Source organism: Gossypium raimondii, chromosome 6, assembly GCF_025698545.1.
Source record: "Gossypium raimondii isolate GPD5lz chromosome 6, ASM2569854v1, whole genome shotgun sequence".
Lineage (NCBI taxonomy): Eukaryota > Viridiplantae > Streptophyta > Magnoliopsida > Malvales > Malvaceae > Gossypium > Gossypium raimondii.
In genome coordinates, this window is record NC_068570.1 from 6803064 (window position 1) to 6816113 (window position 13050).

The 13050-nt window shown below is 27.4% G+C and overlaps 1 long non-coding RNA gene across 6 annotated transcripts; it reads right to left on the reverse strand.

Annotated features, from left to right (window-relative positions):
- Positions 1 to 456: 456 nt before the first annotated feature.
- LOC128041913 (uncharacterized) lies at positions 457 to 12761 on the reverse strand. 6 transcript variants are annotated; one of them, XR_008196990.1, is made up of 5 exons: positions 7872 to 8011; positions 7348 to 7420; positions 3992 to 4064; positions 1158 to 1300; positions 457 to 706 (listed from the first exon to the last, which is right to left on the reverse strand). It is a non-coding gene; the product is annotated as an uncharacterized LOC128041913 (long non-coding RNA). The 6 variants fall into 6 exon arrangements; XR_008196988.1 differs by having other exon boundaries at positions 1158 to 1316; XR_008196987.1 differs by lacking the exon at positions 7348 to 7420 and having other exon boundaries at positions 1158 to 1316.
- Positions 12762 to 13050: the final 289 nt, after the last annotated feature.

Below are 13050 nucleotides of genomic sequence, written 5' to 3' on the forward strand. Positions count from 1 at the left end.
TTAAATGTGTTTTTATAAATCAAGAAAGATGAGAAATTTACTTTGTTCAGTGAAAAAGTGAAATTATGGAAGAGTACATTTAGCAACAAAACAGTTTAGACAGCAACAGTTGTGTGACTTAAAAAAATCACCGAAAATGGTGGAAATTGAATTAGAGGTTGAATAATATATGAAATTAAATCTGAATGAGTCTATTTTTACATAAAAGAGACAGAGCAAGAAAAGAGTTTTATATATGAGATATTTGAATTTTAGTGAAACAGGGCGAATGATTTGAAATCCCTGTTCGACTTTGAAAAATCATTAAAAATTTTAAAAAATAATTATGGGCTAAACTTTATATTTTAGAATCCTGAATGAGTCTAATTTCAAAATAAAAAACAAGAACATTATCCGAATTCTGTACAATGAGATAATTAATTTTTAGTGAAAAGGGTGGAACTATCAAGCAGTGAAACAGGGGGAACTTTAAAGAATAAACTATACTTAATTTCAATAATTATATTCAATTGAAATCAACTCCATTCAAAACAATATTATCATACCAAATTTCTTACCTTATTTATTTACCATACATTTCAATTAAAACACAATAATTAATAATAATTAGATTTGAATTATAGTAATACAAACTGTGATTCTCGTGTCTACTCCTCGTCCACTTTTTCTTTTCCTTTCTTCGTGGATGCCTCGAGTGCGATATTAGCTACGAAAAATTAGGATAATTTTCATAATCATTAATAAAATATTAACTTATGTCTAATATTTAAATTTTCCTATTCAATTTCTATCCAATTTCTACTGTAAATTCAATTTGGTCCTAATTAAATTCAATTACTTTCCTATCTTAATTCATACTTTATTTCTATTCAAATTTCAACCAAACTTAGACATAACTATCTAAATTTCATCATAAATACAAAATTTTGAAATTCTTAAAATTTAGTCCCTACTATGCAAAACTTATAGCTTACTTTACAATTTAATCCTTTAATCAATTCTAATCAATAAGTCTATCAATTAAACCTCTAATTCAAACATTTGTTCAACATGAACTATACTTAAAAACCTATAAACTTCCAAATTCTCAACTTAATTTCATCAAAATCTTCGTTCTAAACCATCAAAATTAAGTAAAAAGGGCTTGATTGACTTACCTATTAAGGTATAAAAAACAGCTTCCCTTAATTGTTGGCTGATTCTCCCATCACACACACCCAAACTCATGTTTCCACAAACTTTAGCGGTAAGAGAATACTCCATTATAGTTGCTTCTTGAGAAAGATGTACGACTTCGAATCTCAATAAATTGACAACTATTACGAAATAATTAAGTAATGTGTCTTGATAGTTGTAGCACAATTAAAGTTTTTATTTCTAGTGAAATCTTACAATACTAATGCGAGTCTCAAGACCTAATTTCAGATTCATATGGATATGATAAGCCCACACTACCTCAAGGCCCAACAACAATGACAAAGGCCAAGAAAATAAAAAAATGTCGATCAAAGACAATATTAGAGGATTAATCTTTTCAAGGAAACAAGGAATGATACATTCACAGAATGAGTGAAATTTATTAAAGTCAATTCAACCAAACTACCAATTTTCAAAAGGAAAAGATTCGTCAACTTGCAATAAATTTATGGATGAGATCCTCACATTTATGGGTTTAGATGCTTGCATAATGTTTAAAGAGCTATCTCTTAGCTTCAAAACGCACTTTGAATCACTCAATTTTGAGTTCGAGAGCTCAAGTTATGACCTTTTTAGTGAAGATTGCGTGAGTATAATTTCTGAATGGGATTATGACGACAATTACAAGTGTCGGGCTTTTAATTTGACTTTAAAGCATATTAGGTTTGTTTTTTAAGCTAAATTTTTATTATATATGAGCCCAATATTGTATTTATTAGGTTTTATTATTTTATTATTTATTTATTCCGATTTTTGGATATTGCTTAAGTATTTTAAGTTGTTTAAGAGTTCTTGTTTCTTAGTTAAACAAGAAAATTTAGTTTAAAACTACTTCTTGTTTAAATTAATTTCATAATTTGTTTATTTCTTCTTTCAGGTCAGATCCAATTTTTTTTTGAGTCGAACAATTTGAAGATGATCATTTTTTGCCCATTCCTTATCATTTGGTATCAAATTTGAGTGTTTTAGGTGCTCTTTGTGTTCTTATAAATCGATTTCCAACAAACAAACTGAAAACAACTTTTTTTTACCCAAAAATTTTTTTGAAGAAATTATTTTTCAGTCGGTAAACGTTTTCAAATGATTTGAAATTTTATATATTACTTCTTGGCACTCTCTTAGAATCTAGAAAAATATTTCTAAAAAAAAGTGATTGAAAAAGTGCAAAAACAGAAAAATACAAAACAACAACAAAAAAGAATTAGATTTGGTATAAGATTTGGGCGTTTTAGGGGTTCTTTGTGTTCTAATCTATTGATTTCCAGCAAACAACCTCAAAACAACTTTTTTTTACCAAAAAGTTTTTAAAAAAAAATATTTTTTAGTGGGTATTTTTCAAATAATATGAAATTTTACATATTGATTCTTGACACTCTCTTGGGATATAGAAAAATACTTCCCACAAAAAAAAGTTATTGGAAAAGTGCAAAAACAGAAAAATACGAAACAAAAAAAGGAAAAAAATTGGTTGAATTATGTGCCAAAATTTTCAAGATCAGATCTACACTATTTGAGGAGACTCAGTTTAAATTTTTGATTTTTAAAATCGAGAACACCTCAAACGAAAAATTCAAGTTGTTTTCCATTGTTTTAAGTTTTCAGTTGGGTAGTTTATTTTATTTGATTCTTGCATTAGGTTTTCGTTGTTTTAGCTTTTCTTATTCTATTATGAATTCTAACACATTTAAGCTTCTTATGTTAATAGGTACGAAAGCAATTGTCTCTCCTTTCTACGAGCAACTTACTTCCTTTGGAGTCGAGTTTTTCTTTGGCTTCTTAGAGTCTTATGTCAACTTTTGTTAGAGAGTGACCCCTAGGGGTGAGCATTCCATCGAATCGAATCGAAAATTTTCGAGTTAATCGAGTTTTCGAATATCATTTTATCATCCTAACTTTATTTGAAGTTTTCTCGAATCGAGTCGAGTGAGATAGAATTCGAATCGAATCGAATCGAATATATTTGTTCGAGTTAAATTTTAGAAAATATTTTTGTGTCCTTATAACCATTGTCACCTATCGTAATAAAATTTGTCCACCTTAATCAAATTTTTTATTAACTTTCATCACCTCATAATTTATTTATTAATTTAGGGGCAAAAATGTAATTTTGCAAAAGTATATTTTTGGACTAAATTGAATAACGTGAGTTTTAAATAAGTTAAATGTGTTTTTATAAATCAAGAAAGATGAGAAATTTACTTTGTTCAAGTGAAAAGTGAAATTATGGAAGAGTACATTTAGCAACAAAACAGTTTAGACAAAGAACAGTTGTGTGACTTAAAAAAATCACCGAAAATGGTGGAAATTGAATTAGAGGTTGAATAATATATGAAATTAAATCTGAATGAGTCTATTTTTACATAAAAGAGACAGAGCAAGAAAAAGAGTTTTATATATGAGATATTTGAATTTTAGTGAAACAGGGCGAATGATTTGAAATCCCTGTTCGACTTTGAAAAATCATTAAAAATTTTAAAAAATAATTATGGGCTAAACTTTATATTTTTAGAATCCTGAATGAGTCTAATTTCAAAATAAAAAACAAGAACATTATCTGAATTCTGTACAATGAGATAATTAATTTTTAGTGAAAAGGGTCGGAACTATCAAGCGTTGAAACAGGGGAACTTTAAAGAATAAACTATACTTAATTTCAATAATTATATTCAATTGAAATCAACTCCATTCAAAACAATATTATCATACCAAATTTCTTACCTTATTTATTTACCATACATTTCAATTAAAACACAATAATTAATAATAATTAGATTTGAATTATAGTAATACAAACCGTGATTCTCGTGTCTACTCCTCGTCCACTTTTTCTTTTCCTTTCTTCGTGGATGCCTCGAGTGCGATATTAGCTACGAAAAATTAGGATAATTTTCATAATCATTAATAAAATATTAACTTATGTCTAATATTTAAATTTTCCTATTCAATTTCTATCCAATTTCTCAGTAAATTCAATTTGGTCCTAATTAAATTCAATTACTTTCCTATCTTAATTCATACTTTATTTCTATTCAAATTTCAACCAAACTTAGACATAACTATCTAAATTTCATCATAAATACAAAATTTTGAAATTCTTAAAATTTAGTCCCTACTATGCAAAACTTATAGCTTACTTTACAATTTAATCCTTTAATCAATTCTAATCAATAAGTCTATCAATTAAACCTCTAATTCAAACATTTGTTCAACATGAACTATACTTAAAAACCTATAAACTTCCAACTTCTCAACTTAATTTCATCAAAATCTTCGTTCTAAACCATCAAAATTAAGTAAAAGGGCTTGATTGACTTACCTATTAAGGTATAAAAAGACTTCCCTTAATTGTTGGTGATTCTCCCATCACACACACCCAAACTCATGTTTCCACAAACTTTAGCGGTAAGAGAATACTCCATTATAGTTGCTTCTTGAGAAAGATGTACGACTTCGAATCTCAATAAATTGACAACTATTACGAAATAATTAAGTAATGTGTCTTGATAGTTGTAGCACAATTAAAGTTTTTATTTCTAGTGAAATCTTACAATACTAATGCGAGTCTCAAGACCTAATTTCAGATTCATATGGATATGATAAGCCCACACTACCTCAAGGCCCAACAACAATGACAAAGGCCAAGAAAATAAAAAAATGTCGATCAAAAACAATATTAGAGGATTAATCTTTTCAAGGAAACAAGGAATGATACATTCACAGAATGAGTGAAATTTATTAAAGTCAATTCAACCAAACTACCAATTTTCAAAAGGAAAAGATTCGTCAACTTGCAATAAATTTATGGATGAGATCCTCACATTTATGGGTTTAGATGCTTGCATAATGTTTAAAGAGCTATCTCTTAGCTTCAAAACGCACTTTGAATCACTCAATTTTGAGTTCGAGAGCTCAAGTTATGACATTTTAGTGAAGATTTGCGAGTATAAATTTCTGAATGGGATTATGACAACAATTACAAGTTTGGGATTTTAATTTGAGTTTAAAGCATATTAGGTTCGTTTTTAAGCTAAATTTTTATTATATATGAGCCCAATATTGTATTTATTAGGTTTTATTATTTTATTATTTATTTATTCCGATTTTTGGATATTGCTTAAGTATTTTAAGTTGTTTAAGAGTTCTTGTTTCTTAGTTAAACAAGAAAATTTAGTTTAAAACTACTTCTTGTTTAAATTAATTTCATAATTTGTTTATTTCTTCTTTCAGGTCAGATCCAATTTTTTTTTGAGTCGAACAATTTGAAGATGATCATTTTTTTGCCCATTCCTTATCATTTGGTATCAAATTTGAGTGTTTTAGGTGCTCTTTGTGTTCTTCTAAATCGATTTCCAACAAACAAACTGAAAACAACTTTTTTTTACCCAAAAATTTTTTTGAAGAAATTATTTTTCAGTCGGTAAACGTTTTCAAATGATTTGAAATTTTATATATTACTTCTTGGCACTCTCTTAGAATCTAGAAAAATATTTCTAAAAAAAAGTGATTGAAAAAGTGCAAAACAGAAAAATACAAAACAACAACAAAAAAGAATTAGATTTGGTATAAGATTTGGGCGTTTTAGGTGTTCTTTGTGTTCTAATAAATTGATTTCAATAAACAACCTCAAAACAACTTTTTTTACCCAAAAAGTTTTTCAGAAAAAATATTTTTCAATGGGTAAACATTTTTCAAATAATATGAAATTTTACATATTGATTCTTGACACTCTCTTGGGATATAGAAAAATACTTCCCACAAAAAAGAGTTATTGGAAAAGTGCAAAACAGAAAAATCTGAAACAAAAAAAGAAAAAATTGGTTGAATTATGTGCCAAAATTTTCAAGATCGATCTACACTATTTGAGGACACTCGGTTTAAATTTTTGATTTTTAAAATCGAGAACACCTCAAACGAAAAATTCAAGTTGTTTTCCATTGTTTTAAGTTTTCAGTTGGGTAGTTTATTTTATTTGATTCTTGCATTAGGTTTTCTGTTGTTTTTAGCTTTTCTTATTCTATTATGAATTCTAACACATTTAAGCTTCTTATGTTAATAGGTACGAAAGCAATTGTCTCTCCTTTCTACGAGCAACTTACTTCCTTTGGAGTCGAGTTTTTCTTTGGCTTCTTAGAGTCTTATGTCAACTTTTGTTAGAGAGTGACCCCTAGGGGTGAGCATTCCATCGAATCGAATCGAAAATTTTCGAGTTAATCGAGTTTTCGAATATCATTTTATCATCCTAACTTTATTTGAAGTTTTCTCGAATCGAGTCGAGTGAGATAGAATTCGAATCGAATCGAATCAATATATTTGTTCGAGTTAAATTTTAGAAAATATTTTTGTGTCCTTATAACCATTGTCACCTATCGTAATAAAATTTGTCCACCTTAATCAAATTTTTTATTAACTTTCATCACCTCATAATTTATTTATTAATTTAGGGGCAAAAATGTAATTTTGCAAAAGTATATTTTTGGACTAAATTGAATAACGTGAGTTTTAAATAAGTTAAATGTGTTTTTATAAATCAAGAAAGATGAGAAATTTACTTTGTTCAGTGAAAAAGTGAAATTATGGAAGAGTACATTTAGCAACAAAACAGTTTAGACAGCAACAGTTGTGTGACTTAAAAAAATCACCGAAAATGGTGGAAATTGAATTAGAGGTTGAATAATATATGAAATTAAATCTGAATGAGTCTATTTTTACATAAAAGAGACAGAGCAAGAAAAAGAGTTTTATATATGAGATATTTGAATTTTAGTGAAACAGGGCCAGAATGATTTCGAAATCCCCTGTTCTGACTTTGAAAAATCATTAAAAATTTTAAAAAAATAATTATGGGCTAAACTTTATATTTTAGAATCCTGAATGAGTCTAATTTCAAAATAAAAAACAAGAACATTATCCGAATTCTGTACAATGAGATAATTAATTTTTAGTGAAAAGGGGTCGGAACTATCAAGCAGTGAAACAGGGGGAACTTTAAAGAATAAACTATACTTAATTTCAGTAATTATATTCAATTGAAATCAACTCCATTCAAAACAATATTATCATACCAAATTTCTTACCTTATTTATTTACCATACATTTCAATTAAAACACAATAATTAATAATAATTAGATTTGAATTATAGTAATACAAACCGTGATTCTCGTGTCTACTCCTCGTCCACTTTTTCTTTTCCTTTCTTCGTGGATGCCTCGAGTGCGATATTAGCTACGAAAAATTAGGATAATTTTCATAATCATTAATAAAATATTAACTTATGTCTAATATTTAAATTTTCCTATTCAATTTCTATCCAATTTCTACTGTAAATTCAATTTGGCCCTAATTAAATTCAATTACTTTCCTATCTTAATTCATACTTTATTTCTATTCAAATTTCAACCAAACTTAGACATAACTATCTAAATTTCATCATAAATACAAAATTTTGAAATTCTTAAAATTTAGTCCCTACTATGCAAAACTTATAGCTTACTTTACAATTTAATCCTTTAATCAATTCTAATCAATAAGTCTATCAATTAAACCCCTAATTCAAACATTTGTTCAACATGAACTATACTTAAAAACCTATAAACTTCCAAAGTCTCAACTTAATTTCATCAAAATCTTCGTTCTAAACCATCAAAATTAAGTAAAAAGGGCTTGATTGACTTACCTATTAAGGTTTAAAGCTTCAAAACCTGAATTTCCCCTTTTATTTTTCCTTCTTTCCTTCCTTTCCCCTGTTTCGAATAGCTTCTGTTCTTTTTTTTTTTCTTTTTTTCGTTACTTTACTATAATAATATAATATATAATAAAACATAATAAATATCTTTATTGTTTAATAATATAATATAATATAATATATATATATATATATTGAACTTAAAATCTCAGATTTTTTAAGGATTACCTGCCTCAACTTATACTTTTGTTTAAGTGCCCTTTTGTCCTTTTACTTTCTTTGTATTATATTTGTTTATTAATTTAACAATTATATAATATATAATTATAACAAATATATATTACTTAAATAACAAGTAAATTAAATACATATACTATAAATGCACATATTTTAATTAACACTTATATTTTATCATCACCTTACACTTGTCTTTATTTTTTTATTTCATAATATAATATAATAATTAATAAACATCTTTTACTTATTATTTAAGAAAATATACAAATATATTACAAGTGTGTTTTCATGTATTTTACACATGTTTATTATCACTACCATACATTTGTCACTATTTTAATAATTTTAATATAAAACCATAATAATATTTATATATATAATATATAATCGAAGAAAAATCTTCTCATTTGCCGCCTCATTTATTGTTAATGGCTTAATTACCATTTTAATCTATAATTCAACTTTTACCACTTATTCAATTTAGTCTTTTTTTTCTAATCACTCTTAATTAAGCTAAATTCACCTAATTAGAACCTAATTAGGCACAACTCTAGTCTCATAAATATTTCTAATAATTATTTACGAACCCATTTCACTAAGATGGAGGCCCGATATTGCAGTTTTCTGATGCCCGTGAATTTTGGGTCATTACAATTTTCATATAATTTAGACTTTTAATTTTGTTATGTTTTCAATTCAATCCTTCGTTTCCCCTTTCTTTGTTTATTTCACAATTCATGCTTTAAGTTTCGCTTAAATTTCAATTTAATCCCTCACTTATTAAAATTTACCTCTTTATTTACAATATCTTTTATTTTAACATTTAAAATTTATGTTATTTATATCCTTTTTATGCATTTTTTTTATTTTATCATTATTATTATCATCATTCATGTTAGTATCATTATAATAATCATGACATGATTATCGCTATTATTACTATAAATCGATGTATTTTTATTATCATTATAGTTGCATTATTATTCGCTAGCATAACATTTTTTTATTTTACCTTTTCATTTGTTTTTTCTCTTTATTCATTTATTTATTATTCTAATATCATCATTTCATTTTTTACCCACTACTATTTTACTTTATTTTGTTAATCCTCATGCCATCATGTTAAATTATATTTATTTATTTTTACACTATGCCAAATAAATTAAATGTATATCTTTTTAAAAGTTACCTTCGTTTTATTTAACGTACAGAAAATACTTAAAATTGAGACAATGTTCATTATTTTTGGAATTCGAGGAGTCGTGCTCCTAACTTACGAAGTATGGCATCTTCTTAGAACCAAAGTAATCGAATATCCTATTTAAAATAACAAAACAAGATTTAAGTAATGATCAAATGGCGATTATTATGGTTTTTGAGAATTCGAGGCATCATGTCCTAACTCACGGGGCATGGTCTTTCTTCTCGATTAATTCGAAATAGGGCATTTTCTATTAAATTTAATTTAGTTAAGCGATATCTTAATCAAATAACATTATGCAAAGAGGGATCGTGTTTTAAATTCTCTTCAAATTTTCAATTCTCGACACTAAGACATCAAGTAATCAATTAGGTACCAATTTTGGGTTTTATGAGGGAGTTAATCCTTCCTCATACGTAACCGACTTCCGAACCCATTTCATGAATTTTGTAAGACCGAAAATAATTTTAGTAAATCTAACATTTTATTAAAATGACAAAGTCTTAAGGTGATCCGATCATACCTAATTAAAAAAATTGATGGCGACTCCACTTTTATTTTTGAAAAATAAAAATCAATTTCAAAAAAATTTCGACACGTAATAATTTCTCAAACTCTTAAATAAAAATAAATACATTACTTAAAGTAACATCTTCTTACACTCAGTCGATTTGTACAAAAATTGTTGGATGCTTATAAAGCTATATAAAGCTATGAATAAACATATTGAAATAAAATATAACATAACGTTTTTACTAAAATAGCTTATTTTTCATTATTTTATCTTGAATAGAAGCACTTATTTAAGACCTAACCCACCTTAAAAACCTACAGCCACTAGGTACTGAATAAGAAATAAATGAAGACTTTAGAAAAAATCACTAACCTTTGTTGTTGCGTAGAGAGACTTAACACTTAAAAGCGACAAAACTCTACTTTGAAAAACTTAGCGGCCTACCATTATCTCTTTAAAAGCCATCGGATCAATTTAGAATCTATTTCTTTTGTTCTTTTCTTTCTTTTACTCTCCAAAGATTGTCATTTTTGACAAGCTATTGATGAAAAAGACATGATAATATAGAGAACTGGAGCGAGAAACTTTTTTTTTGTTTGACTAAGGATGGATTTGGATGGGCGATTAGGTGCGGTGCGGTACGTTTAGTTTACTTTTTGTCTCACGCTACAGTATCACTACAGTATCTAATCTCATCGCCACCGCTATTTTTACACTAATCGTAAGTAAACGCACCGCCCGTCCAAACTCACCCTAAGTTGATTTCGTGAAAACAAAAAAGTGGTTTTCTTTTTTTTTTATTTCTGGATAATTTGGCTCAAAATTACAAAAAAAAAAAAAACTAATTCAATTCGTTTTTAACTAGTTTATTCAATTCATAGTTCACGATTTAATCGTAGTTTACATTAGTTTCTAGGTCAGCTAGCTTTCCACCTTATTTAAGACCGGTGCTAATCGATTTTTGGTTAAATCGATCTAATTGATTAGTCTAGTCTAATTTCAACAATAATGAGTTTAATTGGTTTTTAGCAAAAAAAAATAATATGGGTCATAGTCGATAAACTCGGGTATGATATAAACATCACTTGATATTAATATTACTAGAATATGACACATTAATAATGTGGCTGAAAACATTATTTAACATATATATTTATAGAAAAATTGATTTAAAAATCAAATGAAGTTTTAGTTGAAATGGTAAATACATTATAAATTATAATGTTTTGGGTTCGACTATCATCAAGCACATTATTTTATATTTCACATGATTTAAAATGACAAAAATATCTCTGAGCAATGTTTATTAGTTTATAAAAGGCATAATGACTTAATTAGCCCTCCAACTTTACAAAAAAATCATTTTAGCCATCCATTTATTTTTCTTAAATGTTTATACTTACACTTTACATTGTACGATGATATAATCCATTCAAACCATATAATTCGACCAATTTATTGATTGTTTGCAATTCCCTATCAACTGCTCCACGTATAGGTACCAATTCGCCCTTCCAACAGTACGTCGTATAATCCCGATGCCTAGACCACCTATTATATCACAAAATTTCAATACGTAAATAACGTCACATAGTTCCAAATGCTCGAAAAGGGACCTCTTGAAGATTAAATTTAATGTTCCTTATTACAGAACACCTGCCCACTAGAAGCCCTGTCAACAAATGCTACATCCTTTAGTGTTATTGCCACTTCGTCGCATGGGAGATGGAACATATGGGTCTCTGATCTCTATTGTTCAATCAAAGCATATATGAATGTCATGAGAAAAGTAACTCTTCCTATTTGACTTGAGTAATAAAAAACAGCTTCCCTTAATTGTTGGTTGATTCTCCCATCACACACACCCAAACTCATGTTTCCACAAACTTTAGCGGTAAGAGAATACTCCATTATAGTTGCTTCTTGAGAAAGATGTACGACTTCGAATCTCAATAAATTGACAACTATTACGAAATAATTAAGTAATGTGTCTTGATAGTTGTAGCACAATTAAAGTTTTTATTTCTAGTGAAATCTTACAATACTAATGCGAGTCTCAAGACCTAATTTCAGATTCATATGGATATGATGAGCCCACACTACCTCAAGGCCCAACAACAATGACAAAGGCCAAGCAAATAAAAAAATGTCGATCAAAGACAATATTAGAGGATTAATCTTTTCAAGGAAACAAGGAATGATACATTCATAGAATGAGTGAAATTTATTAAAGTCAATTCAACCAAACTACCAATTTTCAAAAGGAAAAGATTCGTCAACTTGCAATAAATTTATGGATGAGATCCTCACATTTATGGGTTTAGATGCTTGCATAATGTTTAAAGAGCTATCTCTTAGCTTCAAAACGCACTTTGAATCACTCAATTTCGAGTTCGAGAGCTCAAGTTATGACATTTTTAGTGAAGATTGCGCGAGTATAAATTTCTGAATGGGATTATGACAACAATTACAAGTTTCGGGATTTTAATTTGAGTTTAAAGCATATTAGGTTCGTTTGTTAGGCTAAATTTTTATTATATATGAGCCCAATATTGTATTTATTAGGTTTTATTATTTTATTATTTATTTATTCCGAATTTTGGATATTGCTTAAGTATTTTAAGTTGTTTAAGAGTTCTTGTTTCTTAGTTAAACAAGAAAATTTAGTTTAAAATTACTTCTTGTTTAAATTAATTTCATAATTTGTTTATTTCTTCTTTCAGGTCAGATCCAATTTTTTTTTGGGTCGAACAATTTGAAGATGATCATTTTTTTGCCCATTCCTTATCATTTGGTATCAAATTTGAGTGTTTTAGGTGCTCTTGTGTTCTTATAAATCGATTTCCAACAAACAAACTGAAAACAACTTTTTTTTACCCAAAAATTTTTTTGAAGAAAATATTTTTCAGTCGGTAAACGTTTTCAAATGATTTGAAATTTTATATATTACTTCTTGGCACTCTCTTAGAATCTAGAAAATATTTCTAAAAAAGTGATTGAAAAGTGCAAAAACAGAAAAATACAAAACAACAACAAAAAAAGAATTAGATTTGGTATAAGATTTGGGCGTTTTAGGTGTTCTTTGTGTTCTAATAAATTGATTTCCAGTAAACAACCTCAAAACAACTTTTTTTACCCAAAAAGTTTTTCAGAAAAAATATTTTTCAATGGGTAAACATTTTTCAAATAATATGAAATTTTACATATTGATTCTTGAC